Source organism: Camelus bactrianus, chromosome 4 (genome assembly GCF_048773025.1).
Source record: "Camelus bactrianus isolate YW-2024 breed Bactrian camel chromosome 4, ASM4877302v1, whole genome shotgun sequence".
In the NCBI taxonomy this organism is placed as follows: domain Eukaryota; kingdom Metazoa; phylum Chordata; class Mammalia; order Artiodactyla; family Camelidae; genus Camelus; species Camelus bactrianus.
In genome coordinates, this window is record NC_133542.1 from 29,398,100 (window position 1) to 29,415,193 (window position 17,094).

Here is a 17,094-nt window from a genome sequence, read left to right on the forward strand (position 1 = left end):
AGAAACTCTTAGAACCACTCATAAACTGTATTTAAGGCTCCTCAAAGCTCTTTTAAGTCCAGCGGTGCTCCCATGGCATGAAGTATCAACAGTGGTAGAGACTTGGGATAGCAGAACTCAGAAAGTGAGTCTGACCAGTCAAAATTCCCTGTTATTTTGTAGAGAGAAAAGGAAGGAGAATGGGTAAATCCATAATAGTTGTGTCAAGTTTAAGCTTAATAAAAGCAAAGGCTGCTGTACTGTGAGAATTTAGTAGAGAAAAAATAAGACATTTGCAAATGGACGATGCATGGTTGTTCAGTATTGTAGCTGCATTTTCTTTCTTTTCCAAGCATCCACTTACATTTCCGAAGGCATGCCTGCCCACATAAATGATTATCAGTTGTGGGAGGTACTCTTCACAGTAAAGTAGTAATAGTTTAGCAGGAACTGTCAAGATGCCAGCCCACCATACCTCTTGTTTCTATTCAGAGCTGGTAATTTGTACAGTGGAAAAATCAGGACTTCAATCCGTTGAGGGCAGGTGGTCAGATATCACTTAGCTCATTGCCTGGCTGCCCTTTCCCAGGGAATAGCCTTGAGCAAATCTTAGTTTTTAGTGGTTTTGTTGGATATTCTTGTAGTTCTTGCAAGCATGATCTTCCTGAAGCTGATACAATCCTCAGCAAATTTCAGCAATTTGCTATACGCATGTTTGTGTAGCTACAATGAAGCATCTAGCTGGAAATCCAAACCAACTTCAGACCTTTGGATTTATACTAAATAACCCTTTCATATACTCAGTAGTTATTATTTTCTTATCTTGAAGTATGTGCCTCCCTAGATTAAAAAATGAGGATTGTCCTTATTGGAAACATGAAGGATGATGAGGGATTTGGCTATATGCATAAAGGGCAGCTGGCCTGAAAAGGGCAGCAAGGACTGCCTAAAAACTGTTTTGTTCCAGAGGGTAGACTCTTCTTCCATTGCCTGCAGAAACACTGATAGTTTCAGGAATGTTCTGCTCTAAACCAATAGTCTTCTTTCAAAACTGGTTGAAGGGTAAAGAAGGTTCTGAAATAAGCCAACTAATGTGAAACACACATTGTCTATTCCAAGTTGAGATTCCAAATCACCAGATTTGAACTTGCACTTGATTATACTTCTCTGAATTGTTTCAGCCACCAACCTCACTGCCTGTTTTCTTATTTCTATGCTTTCTCGCCCTTCAGTTCAAAGTATGAAAACTTCTGTTAAGCTTTGATTCTTTTTGGTGGAGTAATGAGTTCCCTCATAGCAAAATTGACCTGGTTCTCTCAGCAAACACATATTTTGAAACAAATTTTGTTTTGTTTTCAAACAAATAAATTTTGTTTTGTTTTGAAACAAAACAAACACATGTATCTTGAAAACATAGATCAAATGAAATTTCACGTAATTTATAGTAATTCTAACCAACTGTTTGAATAAACTTATCTTCTTATGGTATAAAATAACAAATTATTGCCCCATGATTTTAGAACCTCATGTCTCTAGATTGGACAATGAAATAATCCATATTACAGAGAAAGGCTCACAAAACTGTTAATCTGGAACTGAAAGCTTTTTGATGCCACTTAGGTACTAAAAACAGCCAAAATATTTGATTCAGTAACTTATGGAGAAAGAGCTTGAAAATTATTTTTAATCCTACAATGGTTTGCTGTCTTTTGTTTCCAAGGAAGACATTATTGACCCATTTTAGTAAAAAATTAACTTTGAATTATTTTTATAGTAAGGGTGATGGATTTATGTCAATCCTTTATAAATGTAAATGATACAACAAAATGATAATTGTATTAATGTTTAGAAACCTGAATGTTATGTTTTATAAATAAATTATTGAAAATTGAGTGTAAATGCAAAGCCATACCTCTCACCAGGTCTGGGTAGTTTGGGGATGGAAGAAGTGAGATTGTAGTAATTGATGCTTGAGTCTAGAAATGTTTAGGGACTTGTACCAGTGTCAGCAGTTTTAACCATTTTACTTCTTCTGTTATAAAAGTTCAATATGGAGCTTCCTGATTACATCTAAAGTAAAATAATCTGCATCAGTGGTTCAGATTGCTTCTAAAGAACTGACAACTCACCCTGTAGTCCACTCATTTGCACTGCTAGATTTAACCATATCGAATTCTCTAGGGCTTTATTTCTATTATGACAGAACTACTACCATTAATATTTTCTTCATTTTAGTTGAATACTAGGAAAAATGTTTAAATATTCAATTGAGCCTGAAAATAAGGCATATAGTTGAAAACCTAATCCAATCAGAATGTTTCAAGAGTAGGAGGGGAAAATTAGTAGTTGGGCTTTTCCTGTGGAAAACCATAATATTATATTTGATTTCAGTTTGCAGATTATTTTCACTACTATCTCACATCATAGCCCAGCTCCATCAATAATATATGCACCCTCCCCATAGATATTCTCTAGCATGAATGGGAATGTTTGCTGTAGTTTACAGCTGCAAGGGTTATTGATAAGAATTCCTCATATTGAGGTGACCTGATCTTCATTTAGGACCAGAATGACATTTCCTTTCAGCAGCCTTTCTACATGGACTAATTAACTGAAAAAATACTACTTATATATATTACAGAATAGGATTTTCCTCTCTGAAGCCCAAACATACTATCAGGATATTAAATTGGAGCTTATCATTAAATTGGAGTTATTTACTCTCTTTGGTGGTGTATATAATTGCAGGCGGTTTCCCCCGGGGGGATGGAGTTAAAATTCAGAATCTAGTTGAATCTGAAGAACTAGTATCCTTCTCCCTGCAAGTGTTCACCTGCCTGAGATGGTATGTATGGATAAAGGGGCTTGTTAGGGGGAATTCTGTATGTAGGTCCTCAGAGGTAGAAGAAGAGGAACGACAGGGAGGTGGGGAGATAGAAGGGAAAGGAAAATGATCAAAAGGTATAGGAACCTCCCTAGATAAAATGAATATTCTTCTTGTTGGAAACATGAAGGCTGTAGATATAAAGACCTACAAAGGTTAGAATGGCTTTTTAAACACGATTTTGTTCCGGAGAATGGACTTTTCCTTTGATGCTTACAGAAACACTAGTGGTTCTAAGAATTTTCCCAGACCCTGAACTAGAAACTGCCCTCTTAACTGAAGATAAAGGGCAAAGAAGCCCAAGAAATAAACTAAATAAAAGGCAATATTAAGAAGAACAGTATGAACAGAAGGTGTTCTCATTCCCTTTTTCCATTTAGATGAGGAAAGTTGGAAGAACAGATTCTCCCTTCCCAGAACTTTTGCCTTTTTTTCCCCTTCTTGCATGTTGGAGGATAGCATGTTAGGAAAAAAGTCCTAGGGGCAACAGTGTGAAGTCATCTAAGAGAAGAATGTGGGTGAAGCTATCACATGAGCTAAGAAAGATTTGATCAGTTGTGGGCTGGTGGGAATAGGCTGTGTGCTGCCAGGGAACCCAGAGTTTGGTATTTTTCTCTAGTCAGGATCTAGAAATTAGGAGGATTCCTTAAAAGGGAACAAGGAATTGTAAAAACACAGGATTGAGACTTGCTTCTCACCATCACTCTCCTCCCCAACCAACACACTTCCTGAATTACATGTAGTTTCAACAAAAGCATAGGCTGCTGTTAAAATGTCTATTAGGGACCCAGATTACTTGACTCTTAACTAAGCAGGAATATTTATCTGGAGGATGTTCACATTTTGAGTACCAGGGGATACACTTTCCCTCAAGGATGGGGCACAGACTGGACATTTACAGAGACCAGATTAAAGGCATATGGAGGGCAGTTCCTGAACATTGAGGACTCCAAGAAGTAACTGGGGAGACTTAGGGGTGGTGGTACTTAAGTCTTGATCATCTAAGTCCTAAGCTTAGCACTAAGGGTTTAGAACCAGCAAAATGTGGGGGTCAAAGCAGTTTGACTCACTTATATCCATAGGCTGCAGAGGTCTGGGGACAATCAGGTTACTAACAGAAAACTCACAATCTTTTAAAGGTTATGACCAAAGGTGGTGGATTTGCTGTAACACAAAAAATCCAAGGCCTGGATTCTACCCCCTAGTTGCTTATCTATTCTTCTCTTAAAACTGTCATGCCTGCTATGGCAACAGCATAATTTCTTTATTTCCTTGATTCTGAGACACAATCAATTGTAAGCCACATCTTCATTTTAATAAGAGGTTTCTAGGAGGGAAAAACCTTTATGAAATCACACTGATTAAATCATGCAATCCCAATTTTAGGACCATTAAAATGCCACAAAATGTGAATATAGAACTGAAGAAATACAGTACTAATGCAGCAAGCTATAAACGCTAATGGCTCTTCTTGATTCTTCTTGGAATTTAGAATGGACCTTCATTTGTACTGGTTCCTCTTCTCTTTCTGAAAGGACAGAAGGGAAATTAGCACTTATTAAATATCTGCTATAATAATAAAAATAATGGAAACATTAATGTTTATTAACTGCGTATTATGTGCCTGGAATTGTTCTAAGAGCTTTCACTTATTTTATTTCATTTAATCCTTATAATAATCTTAAGAGGTAGGTATTAGAAGTACTGTTAATCTCTATGAGACTCAGTTTCCCCATTTTTGCAGATCAGGAAACTGAGCTGCACAGAAAATAACTTGTCTGAGGTCACTTAGTTATTAAGTTGCAAATTTGGGATATTAATCTGTAAACCTAGGGCCACTTCTTTTTTAAAACTCATTTTTAAACTTTTTATTATCTTTCTTAAAAATTCTGAAATGTATCATGCATACAAAAGTATATATAAAACTTAAAAATTAGAAATAACAATATACTTACCATTCAACTAACAAATAGTATGTTTCCAGTGTTTCTGAAGCTTTGATACATGTCTTTCTCATTCTGTTTCCTTTCCCCTCTACTCCAAATTTTGGGGTAATCATTCCTTTTTCTCTTAATACGTTTTTACCACCTATGTATGTATCTATAAATAATATATTATTTAGTTTTGCCTGTCTTTGAACTTTATTTTTTACTGAGATATAATTGACACATAACAGTTTCAGTATGATATAATGATATGATATTTGTATATACAGTTGACCCTTGAGCAGCATGGGTTTGAACTATGCAGGTCCAATTATACATGGATTTTTTTCAGTAAATGAATACTATAGTACTATATAATCCATAGTTGGTTGCATGCATGGATGTGGAACCATAGGTATGTAGGGCCAGCTGTAAATTGTACATAGATTTTCAACTGCTCAGGGGTTGGCATCCCTAACCCCAATGTTGTTCAAAGGTCAACTTTATTGCAAAATGATAAACATAATAAATCTAGTTAATATCTGTCACCTTTTTGAACTTTATATAAATGGAATCATACATTAGGTATTCTTCTCTGACTTGCTCACTGTTTTTAGGATTCATCCATGTTGGTGGTAGTGCTGTAACTTATTTATTTTCACTGATGTACAGTAGCCCATGGTATGCATATGCCACAACATATTTATACAGTCTTATGAAAGTTTTTACTTTACTCAGACACTGAGTGACTTGAAGGTCAGTTTCCCTGGTATACCACTCTAGGCTTCAGGCCTGTCTCAAGTCTGTTCCTGCACATGTACGTAACGTTTTCTTGCACACGTGACTTCATATTTGTTCACAGTAGACTTTTCTCTTCTGAAATATATCCTGAAACATATTTAAGATGTTATCATTCCAGGCTCATTTCTTCCACTTCCCATAATACATTTTATACTCCAGGGATAAATTAGTGAAGTTTTGAAAACTTCAAGTTCACTGTGTTCTCTTATATCTAGGCCTTTGCACATGTTGCTCTTTCTGCCTGGAATGTTTATTTCTTGGCAAACTCTTGCCCACCTATCTGGAGTCATCTGGTTACAAAAGCCTTCCTCCACTCCTTTCTAGCTTGGGGCTTCTCCTTGAGTTAAGAGAGAGGACTTCCTGCTGTCATCTCAGGGTTTAGTCAGAGTTGGTTTTCCAAAGTATCAATATATTACTGAATAAAACCCCATAGTTGCGTTTGGTGCCTGGAAAGAGTGTATGAAGGATCTATTTTGTATATTAGTAACTCTAATAAACAGGAAACATTGAAATACAACTTAGAATTGCCAGTATCCAACTTTTAAAATGTCCTTAGTTTGGGGGTAGGAAACAAATCACATCTTTGTTGGTGAAAGTGAGATGGATAAATACATATTATTTTCATTTGCTTTAAGGTCTTTTGGCTGGATTCCAGAGGTCTTTCTCCACGAGCAGTAAGATAAAACCCACCCTCTTTGCCTAGGGTTAGTTCTCTGGCCCGGAAAAGAAAACCTCTCATTTGTTTCCTTCTTGTGTTTTTCTGACACTGGCTGCTTGTCTGTTGGATGCCTCTCCAAGAAATACCTCAAGGGATGGGTGAAGATAAAAATCAAAATAGTTGTTTACATACTTTTAAAGAAATAACCTTTTGATTTTTGAATAGTTTTAGATTTGCATTAAAGTTACAAAGATGGTACAGAGAGTTCCTGTATCCCCTCACCTAGTTTTCACTCTTAACATCTTGTATTACCATTCTACATTTGTCACATCCAAGGAACCAACATTAGTGTTTTACTGTTAACGAAATTCCACAATTTGAATTCACTAGTTACTCCCTAATGTCAATTTTCTATTCCAGAATACTACCCACAGTACATTATTACATTTAATCCTAGTGCCTTCTTAGCTCCTCTGGCCTGTGATGGTTTTGAGTAGTGTTGGGCAAGTATTTTGTAGAATGGTTATCAGTTTGTGTTTGTCTGATGTTTGGGGGAGGATAACCACGGAGGAGAGTGCCATTCTCATCACATTATATCAAGGGTACATGCTATCAACATGACTTATCACTGAGTTTACATAATTTTAGTATCTTTAGTTAAATGACTAAATGGTGAGAACATCAGTGTTGGAGTTGGAAGACTGAATTTGAATCACAGCTCTGTCATTTATTAGTGTGTGACTTGGGAAAGTTACTTAATCCCTTTATTCCTTAGTTTCCTTGTCTGTAAAGTGAGGATAATGATAGTATCTACCTTACTAAAATGGTAGATACGTAAAAAGCACTTAAAGCAGTGTCTGGCACAGAGGAGGAAGTAGGATATAGGTTTTAACTATTACTGATATTATTGACTAACATGAAATTTGTGTATTTCTATTATACATGTCTTCTTGTCTCTGTTTAACTCAGAAAATTAAACTATTGGTCTTTAGTGATAAAACAAAAATCACAAATAACCTGGGTTTTAAACTTTGAACATGGGAAGATCTTTGTCTTATTGTTTCTTAGAGTTTTGAATTATCTCTAAAATACTGTACTTCCTTTTAAAATTTGCATTGTCCACCAATAAGAATCCTTTACAGGAGACTCCTTTGAAGGATAATCTATGAAAAAGAATTATTACTGTTTTCTTCCCTTTCGCCCAAGCAAAAGAATTCGAGGGTGTGTTTCAGCATTTATTAGTATTACAAATGAAGATTTTTTTCACTGCATAGTTAATGATTGATCTTAACACTTCCAATAAGGGGAAACAATTGCTTTTACCAACCTGTATGTCAGTTTTCTGATGCATTTTCCTGTTCTCTATTTGAAATTCTAAGTGATAATTTTGGCTACTGACTTTGAATATTGAAATATGTTCTTTTGCTGTTGGGATTTCTGAAAATTTCATTTGAAGCTTCACAAAATGTTTTATGCTAATCAAATATGTATATTTTAAAATATTTTTGTCTAATACTTTATATTTTTCATGGAAATGGTGTAACACTGGCTGTTAGTCTCTTTTCTTTTTGCTTTTGTTTCTTGGTAATTTTGGCTAGTGGAATAGAGGCATTTGTAGAGAATCTGTGTGAGTGTCATGTGTCTGTGTGTATGTGCATGCGTGCATATGTGTGTGTGAGTGGATGCTCACGCATGGACAAAGAACTTCTACATTTACTATTAGCAGCAGAAGAAATTTTTACTGAATACTTACTATGACCCACATACTCTTTTAAGCACTTCATCTGCATTATCACATTTGACTTTTACAATAATCCTATGAGGTCAGTACTGTTATTGTTCCCATTTTTACAGGTAAGGAAACTGAGACAGATGGAGGTTAAGCAACTTGCCCAGATTCACAGAACTAATAAGTGGCAGAGCTGGAGTTCAAACCTAAGCCTGTCTGACTGCAAAGTTCATCCTGTGTACTCTACCATTGCATGTTCCCTAGAACATCCTCGTTATTTTACTCTTCAGATATGGCATAATATCTTTGTGTGTATTTGTCTAGAAATATATCCTGTGAGACTTAATTTTTACAATTGAGATACAGTCTATATAAAGTGGCCAGATTTTTAGTGTATAACTCAAGATATTTGTACATATGTACACACCCATATAACCACCCCCCCCAGATCAACACATGGAGTATTTCTAACACTCTAGAAGACTTTCTCATGCCCCTTTCCAATCATAGCTGTTCCTCCCACGTGAGTAGTCACTAATCTGGCCTCTATCAGTAAATTTTACCTCTTCTTGAACAGCCTATAATGGAATCATATAATAAACACTCTTTTTTATGTGACTTCTTTTATTTAAAATTATGTCTGAGATTTATTTATGTTGTTATGTGTTTATTTTGTTAGGTCTTTTTTTAATCTATGTATAATATCCTTTTAAAGCTAACATTTTTCTTTTTGCAAAACTGCTAGATTTCCAAGCAGAGAATTTGGAAAATATGAAAAAACACAGAAAGAAAAATAAACATGACTGCTACATCCACTATCCAGAGATAATTATTATTAAAGCTTGATTATACCCTGCCAGGCTTTTTTTCTTCCCTGTGCATATGTGATTACTAGATATGGATTATATATACATTTCTGTTTTATAACATTTTTTTTCTTAACAGTTTATCATGAACAGTTTTCATGTCATTAAACATGCATTCTTTTACAGTGATATAAAAATATTTTTAAAAGCATTTTTATTTAAAAAATTGTTTTGGTGTGTGTGTGTGCATATGTGGTGATGGGAGAATATGTAAAGCATTCACAAGACGCAAAATTCAAAAGGTACAAAAAGATGTGCAATAAAAAGTCTCCGATCCTTGCCCTACCCTGCCTGCCCCCCACCCCCTCCAATCCAGGATCCAGGGTTACCATTTTCAAGTGTATCCTTCTGGAGCTGTATTATGCACATATAAACAAATATGTATGCATGATATTTTTCCACCTTCTTATGAAGAAATGTTAGCCTACTGTACTGTTTTGCCTCTTGTTTTCTTTACTTACTAAGGCTTCTTGGAAATTATTCCACATCGGTATTTCTACATCAGTATCTAGAGCTTCCTTGTCCTTTAACGTATTATAAAATTCTTACTTTACTCATATTAAGTGAAATACAAATTATGGCTACACCGAAATACCATGTTTTATCTCATTGTCAAAAATAAAATGGCATTCTGTGTTGTCAAGGGTATAAGGACATAATAATGACAATAATAATAGTTAAGCACTATTCTAAACAGTTAACTTATAATAAGTCATTCAATCCTAATGGCAGACCCTATGGAGTAGCTACTGTTTTTATGCCTGTTTTACAGAGGAGTAGACTGAAGCTCAGAATGTTTAAATAACTTACCCAGGGCACCCTTACATGTGTTAGGAGACAGTAAACTGATACAATCTCTATGAAGAGAAATTAGGCAATAGCTGTCAAAATTATGCCTTTACTCTTTGTCCAGTATTGCATTTCTACCAATTAATTTTATCATATACTTCCACATATGAGCAATTATACATAATGGAAGGTGATTTTTTTGTAGCAGTGTTTTTAGTAGGAAAGTGTCAGGAGCTGAGCTAGAGAGAGAGCTGAGCTGCCAAAATGAAAGTAACACTCAAACCCTTTCGTTCCTTACTGCTCTAGTATAAGCAAGAAGCTAACCAAGAGAAAGTGTTCCATTCTTCTTTGGGGAACAGCACCCAGCGAGGGTCAGGAGGATCAGTGTACATGTGGAAATCTCTCTGCCAAGGGAGCACTCCTGAACTAGATAACTGGCCATTTTATGGCCTCAGGGGCTGGGGGGAGGAATATGGGAAAGGAATAGGAATGGAAAAATAGTACTCACTGAGTACTGAGTCACAGTAGAGAAAAGTGTCTTCAAGGTTCCTCTCCTTACCCCTCATAAGGAGGTCTCAGCAGAGGTGTCTGGGAAAAGGCCCCTGATAAAGAGGCCTCCAAATGGAGGTGCCTAAGCTAGGATATGCAGATATGTGAAAGAGCTTGATTGGGTGGAGTGCCTGTGTCCTAGATTATTAATTTCTTTCTAAGACTGTAGTGTGCTGGCTGTGCACTAAGTCTGGTGTGGGAGGGCAGCTTTTCCCAAGAGACTTGCCAGGTAAAGCCTGTGTAATTGCCCATGGTCAGGCCTGAGAGATTACACATAAGTTTTTGGCCAGAAGTTAGACTCCCCACTATGATTAGAAATACTTTAAATGTTCTTCAGTAGGATATTGGTTGAACAAATTGTGGTAAACTTGTACAGTGTCTTAAAAAATGATTTTCAGTAGCAGCAAAGTCTGAATGCTAACTGAAAATAGATGATTTACTTAAAATGAATAATTGAAGAGAGTTTAGGAAAGGTTGAAGAGTAGTGCATCCAGGGGTACAACAGGAAAGGCATTACTATCCCTAGGCCTGAATGGGTACAAAAGGGAATGGTTACAGAACACCCTTGAGAAGCACATAGCCACTGTCAAACCATGGCCCAGTGGGAGGGAGCAGGAGGAAAAAGCATCTTGACCTCTCCCCTTCCACCCTTTGATCAGAACATCTATCTCTGGCTGATGCTTTCCATCTGCCACACCTAATCTGAAGCAGAGGGCTAGGGAACCTGTTCAAGGCAGTCTGTAAAGAATAACCTTTCAGGGCACAGAGTAGGGAAGAAAAGAGTAGAGAAAGTGGAAAAGGCTGGAGATTGAAGCTGCAGAGGCAAAGAAAGTATCTGGTTTAATGATTTTTCATTGTATAAATTCCTTAACTGGATTTTCAACCTGTCTTCATATTTTTAGTCCCATTTTCATACTATCACCCTCCTTTTTTCTACTTCCAGAGACACTGGTGCTCCCAATTTCTGAGCCTTTTGCTGTAATTTGCTTTGATTCTTGACTTTCTCAACTACCAGCTTAGGATTCAAAATTCTTAGGTTTTCCAAGTAAGTTACTTTTCCCTCTGCTTTCTTCATTTTTGTAGTGGTTATTTCCTTTTGATCTCTTTGTACTTATGGATTATGCCTTAAAATATATATAATTACTCTATTTTCATTTTGGTGAGTTCATCAAAGGATGTGGAGTTTTAACAGAGTTGAGTTTGTTATCTTAAAGTTGAAAGTGTTTTATTGGGCCTTGTTTGGTTAGTAAATACTTCAGATGTCTCATAGCCTTAGAAGGGTTATAAAGGATAGCTATTTCGACCAGAGAGCCTTAAAGTTGCCCCATATCCCTGTGAGGAAGGCTCTTTTATTGATGAGAATTCTTTACCAGACCTCTTAAAGGTACTAAACAGTTGGGTTGCTCATACAGAAACATTTATGAACTTGTTCATTTGCATACAATCTATTAAATCAGACAGGTAGGCAGTTATTATATTTGCAATGCAGGTAAAGCCTCTCAGGAACAAGGCAAAATACTTAACAACTGATGATGCATGAGCACTGACAATCAGAATGGACAGTGGCTGGAATAGGATCCAGAAGGCCTTCTGTTGGTTTCTCATATGCCAGGTCATGAGGTGATATGGCCACCGGTGATGCTAAGAAGGAAATGGTGTGAGGGGAGAGGGATGCTTTGAAGGCTCATTTCAGCTGCTGTTTGCAAACTAGCATGGAAGTATTTTCATGTTTTATGGTAGTTATGATCATAATGGTACATAAAACTAATTATCAGCTCTGAGCCTTTTGCTCTAACTATATTGTCCTTATGTGAATCATTTATCCTCTCTAGGATGCTCTAGATGTTACTTTAATCTGTGTTTTACTTGTGTTGTCTATCACTGCCTTGTTACTCAGTAGCTTTCCCAGCTTTCTACAGATAATGGATCCCATCTATTAGACTCAGGCCGTCACCAGTTGCTGAGCCAGTCCTGAATATGATGGCAGTCTAATCAATAATGTCAGCAGCCTAATGCTTGCTTTCCAGCAAGAGCCCTGCCTGTCTAAGTAATTGCTGAGTTGTAGCTTTCCCTTCCATCCCCTAATTTTTGCTTTAATTTTTGCTTTTGTAGGGTGGGCTTTTGCCTCAGTTTCCCTCCCCAGTGTGCTTGGGAACTGATACCTTTTGCCTACTTCCTTTGATCCTCCCTCTCCCCTGTCACTTTCTGTAGTCTTGCGGCAAACAGACAGATATAGCCTGGAATCATGAGCCACCTGCCACCTCTGTTCACTATCCCTGGATTGCACTCCATGGCCATGTATTGCTGTGCCTTTTGGATGCTATGTTATAGACTATCCAGCTCCTCCCACAGGACTATATTTCATACCTTGAATTGGGCAAATTTACCACCCTAAAGAAAAAAAAAATCAGTGCTCTATTAGCAACAGTGGAGGGAAGAATGGTTGACAGGTTAGCTTTTAGACAGCTTTTGGCACACCATATCACATACTGGCATTGGGGGTTCCCAACTAAAGAGGTCCTCCAAAATATCTAATGATGAAGCTCACAGTGAGAAAATCCCACCCAGTTACACAAAGCTTCCAATTAACTTTTCAGTCCTGCTCTCTTAACTGAGAAGACAACCAAAGACTATCAAACATTTGAGGAAAGCTATATACATGAAAGGAAGATACCAAAGCATGCAAACATAAATAATTACTTGGAGAAAATAGAGATAATGTAGGAAGGAGAAAAAAGTTTTAAAATTATCATTAATATTTTTATAGAGATAAGGGAAGATATTGTAATCTTGAAACAAGAAGAGAACACTAAAAGGAATATTTAAGGAGTGAAAAAGAACTCTTGGAAATGAAAACTAGGATCACAAAAATGATAAACTCAATAGAAGAATTAGGCAATGAAATTGAAAACATCTCTGAATATAGAACAAAAAATAAGGGAAATGAAAAAGAAAAGAGAAAAGAAAAGAGCATTAGAGTGTCATTCTAGCAGATCTAACAGCTGAATGTTAGATTCTGAAGAAGAGAACTGAGAAAATGGAGAGAAGAAATTTGTCAGTAAATCAAGAAAATTCCCCAGAACTAAAGGAATCAGTTTCAATGTAATGTCCATTATTGTAAAATTTCAGAACGCATAGAGGAGAGGAGAGGAGAGAGGAGAGAGATGCAATACAATGGGCTAGGAATCAGAATGGCTTCAGATTTTTCACAAGCCATATTGGAATCTAGAAGGCAATAGAGCAGTGCCTTCAAGATTTATCCTAGAATTCCATACTCAGCCAAATTATCAGTCAACCATGAAGGTAGAATAAAGACATTGTAATACATACAAGGTGTCAAATTTCATTTACCATGTGCCTCTTCCCAGGAAGTTACTGGAGGATATGCTCCACCAAAACAAGAAGAAGACATAGGGTACGTGGAACAGGTGATACAGATGAGGTCAAGGAATTCCCAGGATTGATGTTGAAGGACAATCCCAGAATGATAGTTATGCACCAAAGCATTTAGTGCAATTAGTCCAGATTGGAGCATTTCAGGAGGCTCTGGAAGAGGCTTCTTTGAGAAGATGTAATTGATTGATTACCCGATACATATGAATATCTCAAGTCAGATTCACACTACTGGAAAAAAAGGTTAATTCAAACTAGGGAAACAGAGAAAGCATAAAGTGGATTCACACTTGGGAGATTGTTTGAGCAGGGCAGGAGAAATCAGCATAGGAGAGATACCACCTATAATAGGAAGGAGATTCCCTTACTCCAAGAGCCAGATGGAATACATGGTCTAACTTGGTATTTATTGATATTTGATTCCTATGTGGCTCGTTTTGTCCTCACTTCTTAAGAAAGCAATAACCTTAAGAAAGAAGTGGCTAAGGGTATTACAGTTATGGTTTTATTACAATTTTCCATTTAGATCAGAAGTATGAAACCTCTAGGCCTTAAGTCTTAAAATTATATCCTTTCTGTCTAGGTAGTTCCTCCAAACAGACTCAGCTTTTCTAAAATATTGTGATATCAGCTATGGGGTTTATGTAACACGTGAACACCCAAACGGCAGTATCTGCTGTGCTGACTCTAGGTAATGGAATCTCTACTGCAACTGTCAATTAGATAGATGCTACTATAGTCTTGTTCTAGCATCTTATTGGTTTATGTTGACCTTGATCATCTTCTGTGTCTGATTCTCCTAGAGTTGATTTGCTCATTTCCATGTATCAGGGAACTTCATACTGATACCAGCTATTTCTCAGTCCTTCCACCTAAACAACCACCTCATTTAGTACAGAGCCTTCAATAACTACATGGAGATTTATAGTTCTCTCTAACAAATTCTCTCTCAGTCTCTATCTCTGTCTCTCCCTCTCCCCTGTGTGTTGCCCTGAGCTTTCCTACACAGGCAGGAAGGATAGGACCCCTATCTTTGAAAATAAAGAGAACAGATTCCAGGCTGAAAAAGATTGTTTGATACATTGTCTTAATTTGGGCTGCTGTAAAAAAATACCATAGACTAAGTAACTTACACAACAGATTTTTATTTCTCACAGTTCTGGAGGCTGGGAAGTCCCAGATTAAAGTGTCAGCAGATTTGATTCTTGGTGAGAACTCTCTTCCTGGCTTGCAGGGCTCTCTTCCATAGAGAGAGAAATCTCTGGTGTTTCTTCTTAATAAGGATGCTAATCCTATCGTATGGCCCCAACCTCATGACCTCATTTAAACATAATTACTTCCCCAAGGCCCTGCCTCCAAATACCATCACATTGAGGGTTAGGGCTTCAACATATGGATTTGGCAGAGACACAAACATTCAGTCCATAAAAATGCCTAGAAGCCATTACATTTTTTTTTCCTATGAGCTTCATCAAAAATCGCCACTGCAATCACTTGTGTATTTACTAATTGACTAGTTCACATCTACTATTTATAGAGTAGTGCTTCTTTTTCTTTTTTAAAAATTGAAGTATAGTTGATTTACAATACTGTGTTTTTGGCATGTAGCAAAGTGATTCAGTTATATGTACATACATATATATGTATATATGATTCCTTGTGTTATACAGTAAATCCTTGCTGCTTATCTGTTTTATGTATAATAGCCCATGTATATTAATTCCATATTCCCAATTTATCTCTCCCCCAAGTCCCTTTCCCCTTTGGTAATAAGGTTGTTTTTAAGTCTATGAGTCTGTTTCTGTTTTATATATAGGTTTATTTATATTAATTTTTAGATTCCATGTGTAAGTGATGTCATATAATATTTGTCTTTGTCTGGCTTACATTACTATGATATTCTTTAGGTCCATCCATATTGCTGCAAATGGCAATATTTCATTCTTTTTATTACTGAGTAATATTCCATTGTGTGTGTGTGTGTGTGTGTGTGTGTGTACCACGTCTTCTTAAACCAATAGTCTGTTGATGGGCACTTGGATTGTTCCTATGCCTTGGCTATCGTAAATAGTGCTGCTGTGAACTTTGGGGTGCATGTATCTTTTCAAATTAGACTTTTCATCTTTTCTAGATATATATCCTGGAGTGGGATTGTTGAATAGTATGGTAGTTCCATTTTTAATTTTTTAAGACACTTCCATACTGTTTTCCATAGTGGCTGCACCAATTTACATTCCCACCAGCAGTGTAGGAGGGGTTCCCTTTTCTTCACACACTCACCAGCATTTATTATTTGTAGACTTCTTGATAATAGCCATTCTGACTGGTGTGAGGTGATACCTACCTCATTGTAATTTGATTTAGAGAAGTGCTTTTTTAAACTTCAGTGTCCATACAGTTCACCTAAGAGAATCTTATTAAAATGCATATGATTCCAATTGTGGGGTAGAATTTGAGAGTCTATATCTAACAATCCCCTGGCAAATGCTCGTGTTATGATATAGGGACCACACGTTGAGTAGTCAGGGTATATATAACCACAAATACTCAGAAGTATTGATTTGGAAATTTGGGACAGAAAGGATTTGAGCTTTGTTTAAAAGTACCAAGCATGATTGTGTACAAGTGAACAATTGCTGTCTATTATCTGTTCAGTATAGCTTAATATATTAAAAATCATACTTGGTCTCAGAATGTTAGATAGTATGGATTTATACCTGGAAAATACGGGTGATTCCATTGACCTAATTCTCTGTAGGTATTAGGGATCTGTCCTCCTGAGATGGGAATGAGCAAGAACCATCTCCTATTGTAAATGGAGTAAATGGAGGAAGGACAGAGATAGCACAGAGGATGTTAGGATGGACAAGGATCAACAAAATTACTTGCTAAGAGGTCTCCTTGAAAATATCATTGAAAATTAAACTAGCATTTCTCAAATTTCTCACATAAGAATCACCTAGAGTACTTGAGCACAGTACAGATTGCTAGACCCTATACCCAGAGGTTCTGATTCAGTAGGTTTGGCAGTGGGACAGGGGAAGCAAAGATTGGTATTTTGAACAACATCCCAGATGAATTCAAGGCTGTTGGTCCCTTGACCATTGTTTTAAGAAACATTGCATTAGAAAGATTGTTAGTGGTCTCTGGAGAAAGAAAGTAAAGCAAAACCAGGCAAATATTTATATCTATTTTGATTAGAGTCTTTTTGAGTTACTGTATGAGAGAAACCACTGGTGAGCAGAAAGGCTTATCATCTAACTGTAAATTAAGCAGGCTCAAACCCTGTATCAGGACTCTGAGGGTGGATTGATGGCCATAATTCATAGAAACACAGAATTTGGAGCTGATAGGAATCTCAGAGGCTTTTCAACATTGTTGCCTGTGACTCATAATAGCAGGTACATTTTATATTGTGTTCTGTGAAACACACACGAACATTCACACAACACCTTTATTTTCTTCCTCAAAATACTCTTGCGACCTGTGGTGCACTCTGATTTTTTTGTTGTTGTTATACT

At 36.7% G+C, this 17,094-nt stretch overlaps 1 protein-coding gene across 1 annotated transcript in view; it reads left to right on the forward strand.

The window, feature by feature from the left end:
* The window catches only part of RANBP6 (RAN binding protein 6), a 247,349-nt gene that overhangs the window by 29,541 nt on the left and 200,714 nt on the right, over window positions 1–17,094 (forward strand). The gene's annotated exons all lie outside the window — the stretch shown is intronic.